This window comes from Pipra filicauda, unplaced genomic scaffold (genome assembly GCF_003945595.2).
Source record: "Pipra filicauda isolate LSUMZ 115617 unplaced genomic scaffold, ASM394559v2 scaffold36_size6622888_pilon, whole genome shotgun sequence".
Classification (NCBI taxonomy): Eukaryota; Metazoa; Chordata; class Aves; order Passeriformes; family Pipridae; genus Pipra; species Pipra filicauda.
This window is the reverse complement of record NW_024104498.1, coordinates 2,644,442-2,656,781: the sequence shown is the minus strand read 5'-3', so window position 1 is coordinate 2,656,781 and position 12,340 is coordinate 2,644,442. Positions and strand designations below refer to the sequence as shown.

The 12,340-nt window shown below is 38.9% G+C and overlaps 1 protein-coding gene across 2 annotated transcripts in view; it reads left to right on the top strand.

The window, feature by feature from the left end:
- Positions 1-12,340, top strand: part of ST6GALNAC3 (ST6 N-acetylgalactosaminide alpha-2,6-sialyltransferase 3) — a 191,621-nt gene that overhangs the window by 48,954 nt on the left and 130,327 nt on the right. The gene's annotated exons all lie outside the window — the stretch shown is intronic.

Genomic DNA, 12,340 nt, shown 5'->3' with positions numbered 1-12,340 from the left:
TAACCTCCCTCTACCTGTCAGCCATTATTGTCAGCAACAAGAACCAGGCTCAAAGTCTGGAGCATCTGTGTAGAAACACGAAATAGAATTATTTCGTGTTCCTAATGAGTAACCTGGGAAAAGCTTGAGCTTGCATGATGGGCTGTGTTCCCTACTCACACAGGCAGATTTTGGTAGCACAGTTTCTGTCTTTTTGATAACTGCATTTCTTAAGAACCTCTTTATATCTGTAGGGATAAAACTGATGGCTAGGATTTAGAAAACACCATCACAAAGTAGATCGGGAGACAGGCAGCCACAGGAATGTGGAAGCCAGACATCCCTTCCCCAGTGTCCAAGTCTAGTCAGTGCCCTTCTCAGGGGGTGTAAGGTCTTTTTTCTTTCACCACACGGGTGAGCCTCTGTGCTTTTGTGCAGGACTTAAATAGATGGGCTGCAAGTGTACCAGAGCATTTTGTTTGTTAACTCTTATGGGAAATATTTTGTCTTACAAACAAAAACACTCAACTGTAATGAGTATTTTCTTTTTATGAGAGCATGTAAAAAACATGGGGATTGGAACAAAATGATCTTTAAGGCCCTTCCAACCCAAACCATTCTGTGATTCTATGTCCAGAGGTCAAAGTTCAGCTCTTGGTTCATGACTTTCTAAAAAGGCTCTGAACTTCTCATTTGCTAAAAGGGTTCAAAGCACAGCTGACAAATTTTCCAGAAGTGTTAATCATTGTTTTCTGTCATTGAAATTTGCTATGACTGAAACAACATAAATATTGGGATTGGCCCACTGTGTGTGGCTTATTTAGATAATGTGAACTTAGTAAGTGTCATTTCTGTTGAAATAGAGAGCCATTTACCTTTAACATTCCTTTGCAAACAGTTATTATTGCTGTTTGGTTATTTTAGATACTAACTTAAATATATTTCTTTCCTGGCACTGGAATGTAACCCTTGTAACACAATGTACCACAAAGCCAAAACAACAGGCAGAAAGGGCTAAAAGTGAAGATCTGACCTTTCCAAGAATCTACCTGTAGGCCATAGCTGACTGCAACTGCCTTGGAAGATTCAGTTTTGCAAGTGCTATGGCTGTAAAAGGACTAATGGCTTTCATTTGGCAAGGGAAGGAGTTCTTTTCTATCTGAAGAATTGTAATGGCAGAAAAGCGACGGGACAAATTCTAGATACTTAACAGCAAAACACTATTTGTCTATAGAAAGGTTTAAGAGATAAAGTTCTTTTTCAGTGATAGAAGAGAGGAGACTGGATACTGTTAGAGTTTAAAAATGTGTGTTTTGCAGAAGACTGCTAAAGTGACAAGGAAAAAACAGACAATTCAGGAACAGTGTTATGAAAAAGGTGTTTGAAATAAAACTGCAGGAAAGCGGGAAGGAAATTAAATGCCAGGCTTCTGTGAAAGATGGGATATTCCCATTCCTGGGAATAGAATCTTTAAGGACTTTAAAACTATGGATTGACAATTTCTTATACAAAGAACACATTTTTTTAAATTTGGTTCATAAATTGAAAGTGAGATTTGCATAGGAAATATTAATCCTAATTTGAATAGGATTCTGTGCAGGAGTTTTTCATAGTAGAAACTATATTGAACTTGCCAATGTAGAAGCAAATTCCCAGGCAGTATTACTGGGAAAAATCTGTAGCTGGCATTTTATCAGCTACAATCAAAAGTAGCAAGGACTAAAAAGATGCCTTGGTGATTTAGTTGGAGCTCGAGTTGAAGCACTGTTTGTTTTTCAAGACTCAAAATATGATCTAGACTTGAAACAAGGACGCTGTTCCATCTAGTGCAGGTGGGATTACTGAATGACAGCACTCGAGGAGCAGCCTAGCCTTTTAATCAGGTAATTGTGTAGATGATGAGATCATTTTGAGAGCCTCAGAGCTGTTGCAGAACAATGGAAATTGTGCCACAGAGTTCAAGCAATATAGTCTACTCCTGTGAAATTGCTGTACACAGAGCATGGGCCGATCAATGAAGCTGCAGCATTTCTTCCCAAGGGAAAGAACTCTCCAGAGGCAAGCCATTGAGAATGGAACTAAATGCCAGTAAAATGAAAGGTGTGAGCTGGAATCAAAGCAGGCTTTTCGTGCAGATCACTGACATAACGGCAGAGGAAGGAGGTTTGCAGATAAGCAGCCAGTTTGGTGCATATTCCAAGAATGCTGCCAGTGGAAATGCTTTCAGGGTCCTGTGTGAAGAGGAAGCATGTGGCAAACCTGAAGAGGCAGTAGAGGATACACCTGCAAGAAAAACACTGGCGGGCAACCTCCACGTTCTGTGCTGTTCAGGAAAATTGTAAGATTCATGGGAGGAAAGTTATTCCAGTATTTGAGTTCAGATGAGACTGGATGTGGCATCAGTGCCATGGTCTGGGAACCACAGCGAGGTTGGATCAAGGGTTTGACTTGATGATCTCGGAGGTCTTTTCCAACCTGGTTGATTCTGTGATTCTATGATAAGAACCAGGTTATTTTTCTTATTTACCTTCCAAATAACAAACCCAGATGAGCTATCCAGGGTGGTTCAGCATTCCATCACTGCAGTAAGTACTGAAATCCAGGGATATCTTAGAACCCAGGTGTGCTGATTCTTGAGTCAGTGGCTAGACAATGATTTCACTTGTTGACAGAAGAGTCACTGGAAATAGAAGATTGTCTTGATATAGCCTTGTATTACGTTGGATATTACTGATGAAAAAGGAAGGGCTGCCTATTAGAGAAATAGGAATAAAATCTTCTTAAAGCAGAAGGCTTATTTATTCAGTTTGTAGAAGGCTGTCTGAAATCCACTGTGGTACATGTTTGGTAGGCCTGTTATTGTCAGTGTTTCTAGTTAGATATTATGAGACGTTCCTCTATGTCCTTACATTTCACAGTGCACCTGCAAATTGTTGGTCTTCTCTCTGCTTGTCCATTCTGTGGTCACTGTATTTGGTAAAAACTCTTCAAAACATTAAGGGATAACTGCAGTTGAGTAGCTTGGATCATAGAAATGCTGTACTTGATATCCCCACCCCCCGAATATATCTGATCCTTCAGTGTAGTGAAATACAGTTTGCTTATTTGTAGATTTAGATGCCTCACCCCATGAATCAATTGTAAATGTAATTGAGTCCAGTTATTCTAGTTAGACTCTGAGTAGCAGGACACAATAACACTGCATTACCTGGCTAGAACAGGATAGCATAGAGTGATTACTTGACCAGACCCTCAGTGCTATAGAATTCCAGGCACCTCAGTTAAGTCAGTTGTAATTCAATATTATTTATGCCTGATTTCCCCCCTTTTGCTTTCCCATATTTTCAGTTCTTTATCACTGTCAAAATCTGACGTTAACCTACATGTGCACTCAGAATCACCGGGGCAGAAATATTCAACATGCTGATTGTAGAATACATTCCAGCATCACAGCACAGACATGGATGCCAGGATAATCAAATTTAAAGAAGTGCAAGTGCAAAATTCTTTCTCTATTAAAAAAAAATTCTCCTTTAGTGATTTTTACTGGAAATTATTGACTGATATGTAGGCTGAAAGCCTGATTCACTGTTCTTTGCTGGGAAAATTACAGCACGTTATCTCACCATCTGTGATACTCATGTGGATTCTTCAGAGGAATGACACAGAGGATGTGTTATCAATCAAATTGCTTTATCAGACAGACCTCTGCACTCTACACTATCAGAAGAGTGTATTCACAGGACAAAATAGAGAAAAATTATGTAATATATTGCTCTCCTCTTTTCCCTCCTAATATGCTTGGGTGCTTGATTTACTGCTGTCCAGGAAGGCAGGTTTGCTGTAAAACACTTGAGATGCACATTCTGTTGGATACCCTCAGAAAATGCTTTCACTCAGCGATGCCCTCCAGCAGTTGTACAGCTCTGAAATGTAAGTATGTAGGTTGTAATCCTTCAAGACAGCTTTCTCAATCTTCTGGGCTGAGCTATAATCAGACAGCATTTCTGGAACCTCCCAAACCAATCAGGAGCAGATGCTTTTCCTACACGTTAAATGGGCTTTTTCCAAGATGCTATAGTTAAAATTTTAAACCAAAATGTTAATTGAACAATATCAGATCCTTGCATTCCTGTATCTCTTTTCCTTTCTTTAAATTGAGTTTAACAACAGAAGTGTTTCTCAGGCCAGCTCACCAACGTCTGGGAATGCAGAACAGTTGTCTCCAGTGGATCTTCTCTGTTTTTCTTTCGCTAATTAAATATTCGACATTGTAACATCCTCATTTCTCACTTGTTTGAACTGGATCAGCTTCCATTCTCAGAACATTTCATTGCACCAATTCATTGTAATCACACTGCTGCCTGGAGCATGTATTTAATCGCATCCCTGGGAATGGAAGCTGTATAGTTCTATCCACATGTGTTGTACTTCCACAAGTTTCAGGACTATTTTTCTTTTTATTTTGTTTGCTTCCACCTCATCTCTGGATTTTTGTATAAGCTTTCCATGCACCCAAACCTCATGTAGTATATTTTGCTCTTCATCTATAGTGAGATGCCAAAGTAGCATGATTGTCTAACAATATATTTTTGTCTACTTACCAGTTTGTAAGTTTTACCATTGATGTAAAAAACCCCACAGTCCAATAAAGATCAGTGACTTACTAAAGCATTTAGTAAGTCATATTTAGTTCATGGGATTAAAAATACTTAATTTTTTCTTAAACTGAATTCTTTCCAAAGTGATGAAAAGCAGGAATAGTTCAATTGATGTGAATTGTGGTACGTTGTATGAGCTGGTGTGTATGAAGAGAAAATCAGGCTCTGTCAGTGCAGTGTGGTTGTGGAACTATTTCCTTATGTGATTTAACAGATATTTGCATTTTCCAGTTTGGTTGCATCTTCTGCAAGTAAATTTGAGGTATACATGTATAATGGCACGCAGGGCTCTTCTGACTTCAGCTGGTCACGTCTGATGAGCTACTGAGTGAGTTTTAGAGTGTCTTTACAATATTGCTGATACTTGAGTAAGCAAGTTTTTCTCCATGAGTGGCGATCTCAGGTGCCCTTTATCCTCCCCGTGCACTCCTGCTCACCTGCTCTCTCTTTCTGCACTCTGAGCATGCAGGATGGCAAACGATCTGTCAAGTCTGGAGCCACATGCATGTGCTGGCCAGGCTGCAAAATGTCAAGTGAAATGCTGAATAGCTGAGTTGTGCCTGTCTGACCTCGACTGTGAGTGCTGCTGTGTCATTCTCTTGGGAACTCAGCTCCCTCTGAAATCAGAGACCAGCCTAGCACTCCTTATGATTTTGTCAAAATTTGCAAATGCATGCCTAAGTTACTAGGGGCAGAAAGAAGGGAGAGCAGATAGATAAGTCAGATTAAGCTTATAATGAAAAAAAAAACCCCTCCTCTGTGCAAAACCATCACCACCACCAAAAAATCCCACCACCCCAAAACTCCCAATGTTAGCATATTTTCAGCAGTGAGTTCTTACACCAAAGATGTTTACTGCCCGAAGATCTTACTTTTCATCTAACTTGATGAACTAGTTAATGCTTATATGCTTCCAACAAATGAAATTAAAATTGTGTAACATGCACTCGTTTTTGGCAACAATTCAAGAAAAATCCTTTTTGGCTTGGAAAGATTAAATTCTATCTTAGTTGCTTTAAAATGTTTTGCTGGCCATACTGCTCATTATAGTTACAACTATGAATCCCTGCATGGTCCTGGATTTGCTGGAGAATTTACCAAAGCCAGCAGGATCCAGAATTGGAGTATTTCAGCCTACTTTATTAAGTAATTCTCCATGGGCCTTTGTTGCTACATTGTATTTACGTGCTACAAAAATTAATTGACACTCAAAGTTGGAACCCATCTTACCGTTCCTATGAAATGAAAACTTGTCAATAAATGCTTGTAAAGAACAGGTGATATTCTTTCTTGTCCTCAAGTTTGTAGATAAATAAGAAAAATCCATACTTTAAAAGTGGTTTGGTCTGTGTTTGCTTATAATATATTTTAAAATTCTGATGTGCAAAACCACAAGGAAATTAACTGGAAGAACAGTCACTATTTAAGTTTGTGCAGCCGTGATGCTTATGTGCCTGTTCATCTGTCTGTCCAGTCCTTTTCTCCAAATATCTTCTGCAGTTCCTGATCAGTTCCTGATCATCTCAGAGCTACTTACATTCCTAAAAGTTTTGTGAACATCAGTGACCATTTAGAAGAGGAGGATCCAAAGCAAGGTCCCAGGCAAAGGAAAGGCAGGCGAAGCTCAGCTGTCATTCATACTCTGCTTGGCAGCAGCTGCCAGTTAATGAATGCATATATAATTTGTTAATAACTACAGTGTATGCAGTCTCTGGCCTGAGGAGAGTGCCTTAGAGGACGTAGTTTCATTATTCCCATTATTCATGGAACATCTTGTAATGCTAAATGATATACAAGCAGCGGGAAGATGGAAAACTCATCTCTGTTTGATCATAAACTGCAGAAACCTCCAGGGACTAATGAGTGTAATATTGCTCCGTGCTCTCACTGAGGCCCAATGACAAACAGAACGTCCACAGCCAGATGCATACGAGAAATCATCCATCTGTACCCTATCTTTGATCTGACATTACAATTAAGGAACTGCAAAGGGTGAATGGTGTATGTGGGCACTCACATGCACAGGCATACATTGGTATCTCAGCTCTGGTACTTGTTTCTTTAATTTACAATCCCCAAGAAAACTGAGAGGGTGTCTTGCTTCCATTAGTAATGCTATCATTGCTGTTATATTCTGGACAAATGCACTGTTTGTAGTGATATGAAATCTTTCCTATGAGACTCTCCTGTTTAAATATCCTCCTTTTGTTTGAAATAAAAGACACTTTAAGTTTCACTTTGCTTTTACTTCTGCCTCCTTCAGATGTTAAAGAATAAGGTATCCTATTAATTCTGCTTGTAGGAATTCATTCCACTCTCATAGGACCATAAATGCATTGTAAACTGTGCACGTGTGTTGGGGGGTAGGGAGTGTCCTACTTTGTTCTCTTTATTACTGTGTGCCAAACTGTTCTACTCCCAGAAAATGGAACATTATGCCTACAATATTTTTATCACACTATCTGTAGAAGATCAGCCATGAAACAGTGCATCAGGAAGATACAAGATCAGAATAAGGCCAGTTGTTTTACAGCAGCAGTGTGCTGCTATCCAATGCCTTTTAGGTCTGGTTTCCAGCTCTCCTACCACTTATGCTTCTGTTGAAAAATGACCTAGGGAACAAATCCGTATGGTCAGCTCTGGATGATCAAAGCAGGAGAAAAATCAAACAAAGAGCAGTGAGGACATGAGTTTAAAATAAAAGAATGGAAAGGAGGAGGTGTGGATAATGAGTTTGTTAACCTCATCTGCAAGCCCCAGTTTCAAATTCCTTTATACTGAAAAGTCAAAGTGGGCTATCAGCAATGTATGACTTTTACTGGAACAGTCTCTAGTGAGCTCAGATGTCTCTCAGAAGTTAGCAGAAATTTTCTAGCTCTTTTGGCAAATCCAGGAGCAGATTCCTGCATGCATGCAGGCTCCTGGAGTCACTGTGTGTGTTGCCAGTCGAGCCTGGACAGAGACTGGTCTTGCACCCATGCAGGTATTTCTTTTCAAAAAAGCAACTGTGCAACAAATAAAAGGCATTTTCAGGTGCCTCTATCTCTTTATGTGGCTTGCTCTCTATTCATCTCTTGGTGCCTCATGCTTAATAGCCTTGCTAATAAAAAAAGAAAATCAATTTTGCTTTGCTAGATTTCCCCGAGAGATGGCAGAAGTACAGGTGCTGTTATTGGTGGAATTCATTCTCGAAACTTTGTTCTGAAAGAACTCCAGGCCTTACTGAATGTCACACCAAATACTTCTGACTGGGGATCAAGGGCCGTACTGTGAGGTCCTTCTTCCTCTGACCCTCTGGTGCACACACCGCATTTGAATTCAGCACATTTAGCATCTGCTAAATAGTCTGTCAGAAACACACAATTTCCCCAAGAAACAGTGTTCTTGCTTGGTGCTATAAGATGTCATAAAATTACAGCTGAAGCAGCAATGGCATTCATCATGTTCTGTTACTCAGTGTGTACTACATAGGACTTCACCTAGGGATTCAAGGAATGGGAAGAAAATTCTTTCCCTTTGTTCCACCCTTTCCTTGTTTGGTCATAATATTATAACTATACATCTAGTCAGTTTGATCTTTCCTGAAATCTTGGGATACATGGTTTTAGGTGTTTTGGCTCAGTGATCTGCTTTTGTTCTGCATTATGTCTGTGTTAAAAGCTTAGATGTTAAAAAACACGCTACAGGAAACATCACATGGAGCCAGAGCAGCACATTCCATCCAACCATGCTTGCAGGGTGTTCCTGGGAGTCTGTGTGCGCGGGAAAACAATTCTGTCCTCTCCTCAGTTCTTGAAATAGAACATTTTGGTAGCCTCTCAATATATTCTGAAGAGGTTTTACAGATAAGAGCTCCATTCATCACACTGAAGAACATTCTACAGTTATTACATAGATAGTGCAGTGTGAAATACAGCTCATCAGAAAACACAGGGACTAATATCTGTTGAAAATTTACATGTGAATACAAGATTCTAATCTTGATTACTTCCCATTCATTGTGTAGTGGAAGCTATTGCTGCCATGAAGACCTTACAGTTAAATTTTTAAACCTAGGACCATCAGATATATGTTTGGAAGAGATCTAATCCAGAATCTGTAGAAATTGATTTGACATGATGGAAAAGTGAGGAAAAATAGCACATCTATGCTTAAGTATTGTATTAATCTTCCTTAGTGTATGTATTTACTGCTAGCTACTTCCTAGGGTTAAATATTTGCCCAAGGCCATACAGTTTTCCAGCAGAATAGGTTACAAATTAAATTTGTAAGATATGTTCTTTAAATGAGACTCCATTGTTTGAGTGGTAGAGTCCTTTTCACCTTGAACTTCTAAAATTAAGAAATTTTTACTTACATCCACTTCTAAATTGTGGTCATGTTAAGCAGTAATACAGACTATATATAGCAACAGCAGTCTACTTTGATTTTTTTTTTTTTCTTCTCCTCCTTCTTGCAGCCCTCCAGGGTGTTGGAGTTTCCATGAGATGATGTATTCCTAGTTAGAATTTAAGTCTAGTGACTGGAAGTTCAAGGTTCGCATCTGCTCAGAATAATATTCCTGGACTATTGCCTATTAATTATTCTCTCACAATAGCTTTGCAAGCAAGTATCATGGGTCAGGATGATTTACACTTCCTTGAAATTAATCTAATTAATAGATAATTTTACTATTGTACTTTCAAAAAAGATGATAAAGTTCAACAATAATGGACTCTACTATGGATTTTTCTATCTATTAATATCATTATAGATCAAATTAGGTGATCAAATTAAATCATAGATGGGTATTAAAAACCTTGGATGAAATAGTAATTTTTTAAAATCTCATTCAGTGCTGTTGTAATGTGCTGCATAGGAGGAGTGAATAAAACCTAAATTATTCATTATTAGACAACAGCATAATTAAAAAAAAAATCAAATTTTGCTTTCTTAGTAATGTCATTACCTTACCTGGTTTGATTCTTACACAGTTAGAGTAATTGACAAATTTTGAACTGCTTTGCATTTTGAATTTCTGCCTTAGTGGACTATTATTGTATCATTTCTTTCCCTCTGATGCCATTTTTAATGAGCTTTTAGTTCAGCTTATTGAGCAAACCATTTACCCCTATACAATAGAATAACAGCATTTTCCCTGAGTCAGCAGTGCTGCCTGCTGTGACTTGCTTTTGCTGCAGGTGGCAAAGAGGGGGGGTCTTTTAAGGTCTTTAATTTCTTCATGGTGCAGACTTGATTCTCTAGCAGAGCTTGTGTACCACAACTGGTTGTTTAATTGCTGGGTTTGGGGTTTTTTGCTGCATAGTTCATTTATCAAAACCTCTCTGATTCTGCTTCCTCTTAGGTCTCTGTGCAGTAAAATAGTCCAGTAATTTATCCATGATTTCTCTTTGTATAAATATCACATAGGCAATCTACCCTGTGGTCAGGGAAGACAGAGAAAACTCTGAGAACTTAAACCAGTGCAGAGCTTTCCTATAAATTTCAGTATTCTTTGGATCACCAAAGGGGAGACACTTTGGGTGTACGAGAGAAGCTGCATTAACTCTCCATTTCTTTGTGCATCCAATGACAACAAGAAGAGACAGAAGTGAAAGACGAGCAGCAAATATCTTTCTGTACTTATTCAAACTGATTTTATCATCCCTAGTTTTATGCTATCACAAAATCTCTTTTTCCTTTCACTTTAAAGGGATGTGTCAGCTGCTGTCTCTTTGAGGTGACAATATGAGGCTTTTAGGGCATGGCAGCTCTAGTGTAAAAAGGCAGAAAGGTGAAATAAAATGTTTGTAACCCTAGTAGTTTACTTCACCCTCTAATGCTTCGTACACTTTTACCCTTCAGTGGACAACATTTGACCTGATTGGTACAATCTTGGTCAAAATTTGAGAGGCTGAATCATTTAGTGTCAAAATTTCTCTTAACTCTGTTTAAAAACATAGTGAATATTCCTATGTAAAGTGACCAGACTGTGGCAGGTTTTCTGTCGTGGTACAGCCTGTGCACAGTGTGTTTCCTTGAGATACTTCCTAAGTAATTAAGGCTGGCCATTGCCAACTGTTTTTGAAGTAGTATCTAAAGACTTAAAAATAGATTGAGATGCTGTTTTCAAGACCCATTTCTGTACTTCTCTGTTAGAAAGGGGAGAGTGCTTTCCAAAAATCTGACCCTAAGCCCAACAGCTCCTATAATTCCTGCCGCTGCAGCCTCTTCTGTCCTGCTTGGCATTACTGAGACTTGAGTATTTCTGAGAGTTGTTTTGTTAAAGCTTTTGGGGGTTGTTTGTCTCCTACAGTTGATACCAAATCTCAAGTAACAGAAGACTCTATAAATGTTCTGCAACATGAAAAAAAAAAACAAACCCCAAAACCCCCACAATTAGATAAGCCCTAGAAAAACAAAGGATCAAACAGCCACATACTTGATGTACTGGCAGCTCATCAGCTGGAGGCAAATGACTCATAGTGAGTATGCTGATCACTCAAAAAAAGGGTAGGGAGTCTAAATAAAATGGAACCATGAAATATCTTAATTCAGGGAATTGTTATAGCTGATAGATGCACACTGGTGAGATCCCTTTTGAAAGATTGAGTTTAATAGCTACAGTCAGGGAAGGTGACCTGGAAGCAGAAGAGCAGAGGTTGAGAAGCTCGTGTATCAGGACAATGGAGAACCTGCTTGTTGGAAGATAGAAGAAGAATTTGGTTCAGTTTGCTTGCTAAATCTAGTTTGGAGAAGATACATCAAAGGTCAGTTTCTGAGAAAGGATAGGACCAATTAGATCTGTCAAATCTAGTCTGTTGTTTGGAAAGCTGCTTCTAATCTAGTGACCTTTCATTCAGGTTAATACTTTCTAAGTAAATGTATGTATGAAAGGGTGATGCCTCCAGCAAAACCCCAAAGCACATTGTTTCACTGTAGTGTTACACACTTCCAGCTGTACTTCTTGTCACAGAGGGCATTTCAAGGGGTCTAAGTGGAACAGTGCTTTCTTTTTCTTAATGCAGCCCCAATCAAAACATCTGGATTTCAGTAACAAAGGCTTAAAAATATTAACAGGGCTGAAATACAGCAGCACATGATCAGTACAGCAACCACAGGAGTGGTATCACAGCAGAAAACCAAAAGACAAACAGCTACAGGAAAAAGAGGCACAGGTACTGCTCTGCAGGGGGAGAGTGACTCTGTTTCCAGAAAGAGAAAGTCTACTTAATAGGATAAAAAGAAAAATTAATGTGAGATGAAAGATGATGTTCTCAGAGAGAATTTAGGATGGAATTAGTCAGCTAGACACTGAAGAATAGTTAAGCACAAGATTCTCAAAAACAGTTATGAAAGGACAAACTGACAACAAAGTTTGACTTACGTGGAAAGTTGGGGCATAACTGCGAAAAAAAAAGGGGGGGAATTAAAGAGTTAAAGAGGTAAATTCCTTAAGGTAAATAGCAGAGGAGAATTTGAAAACAGTATTGTTTAGTAGTAAGAAGTTGCTGAAGGAGAGGCACTATCCAGCACAGCAAAATAGGGAGTACTGTGTGACTTTTTAGAGGATTAGAGTATCTAAGAATGGTCAGAGGGTGTAAAATTAGATGTTGTGGTACTCAGTGAGGTAATAGCATTCAGACAAAAGGAAATGCAGTAAGACCAGCTGAAACTTGACCAGTGACATTTGTGGTGAATGCTGAATAACTAAGAATGAG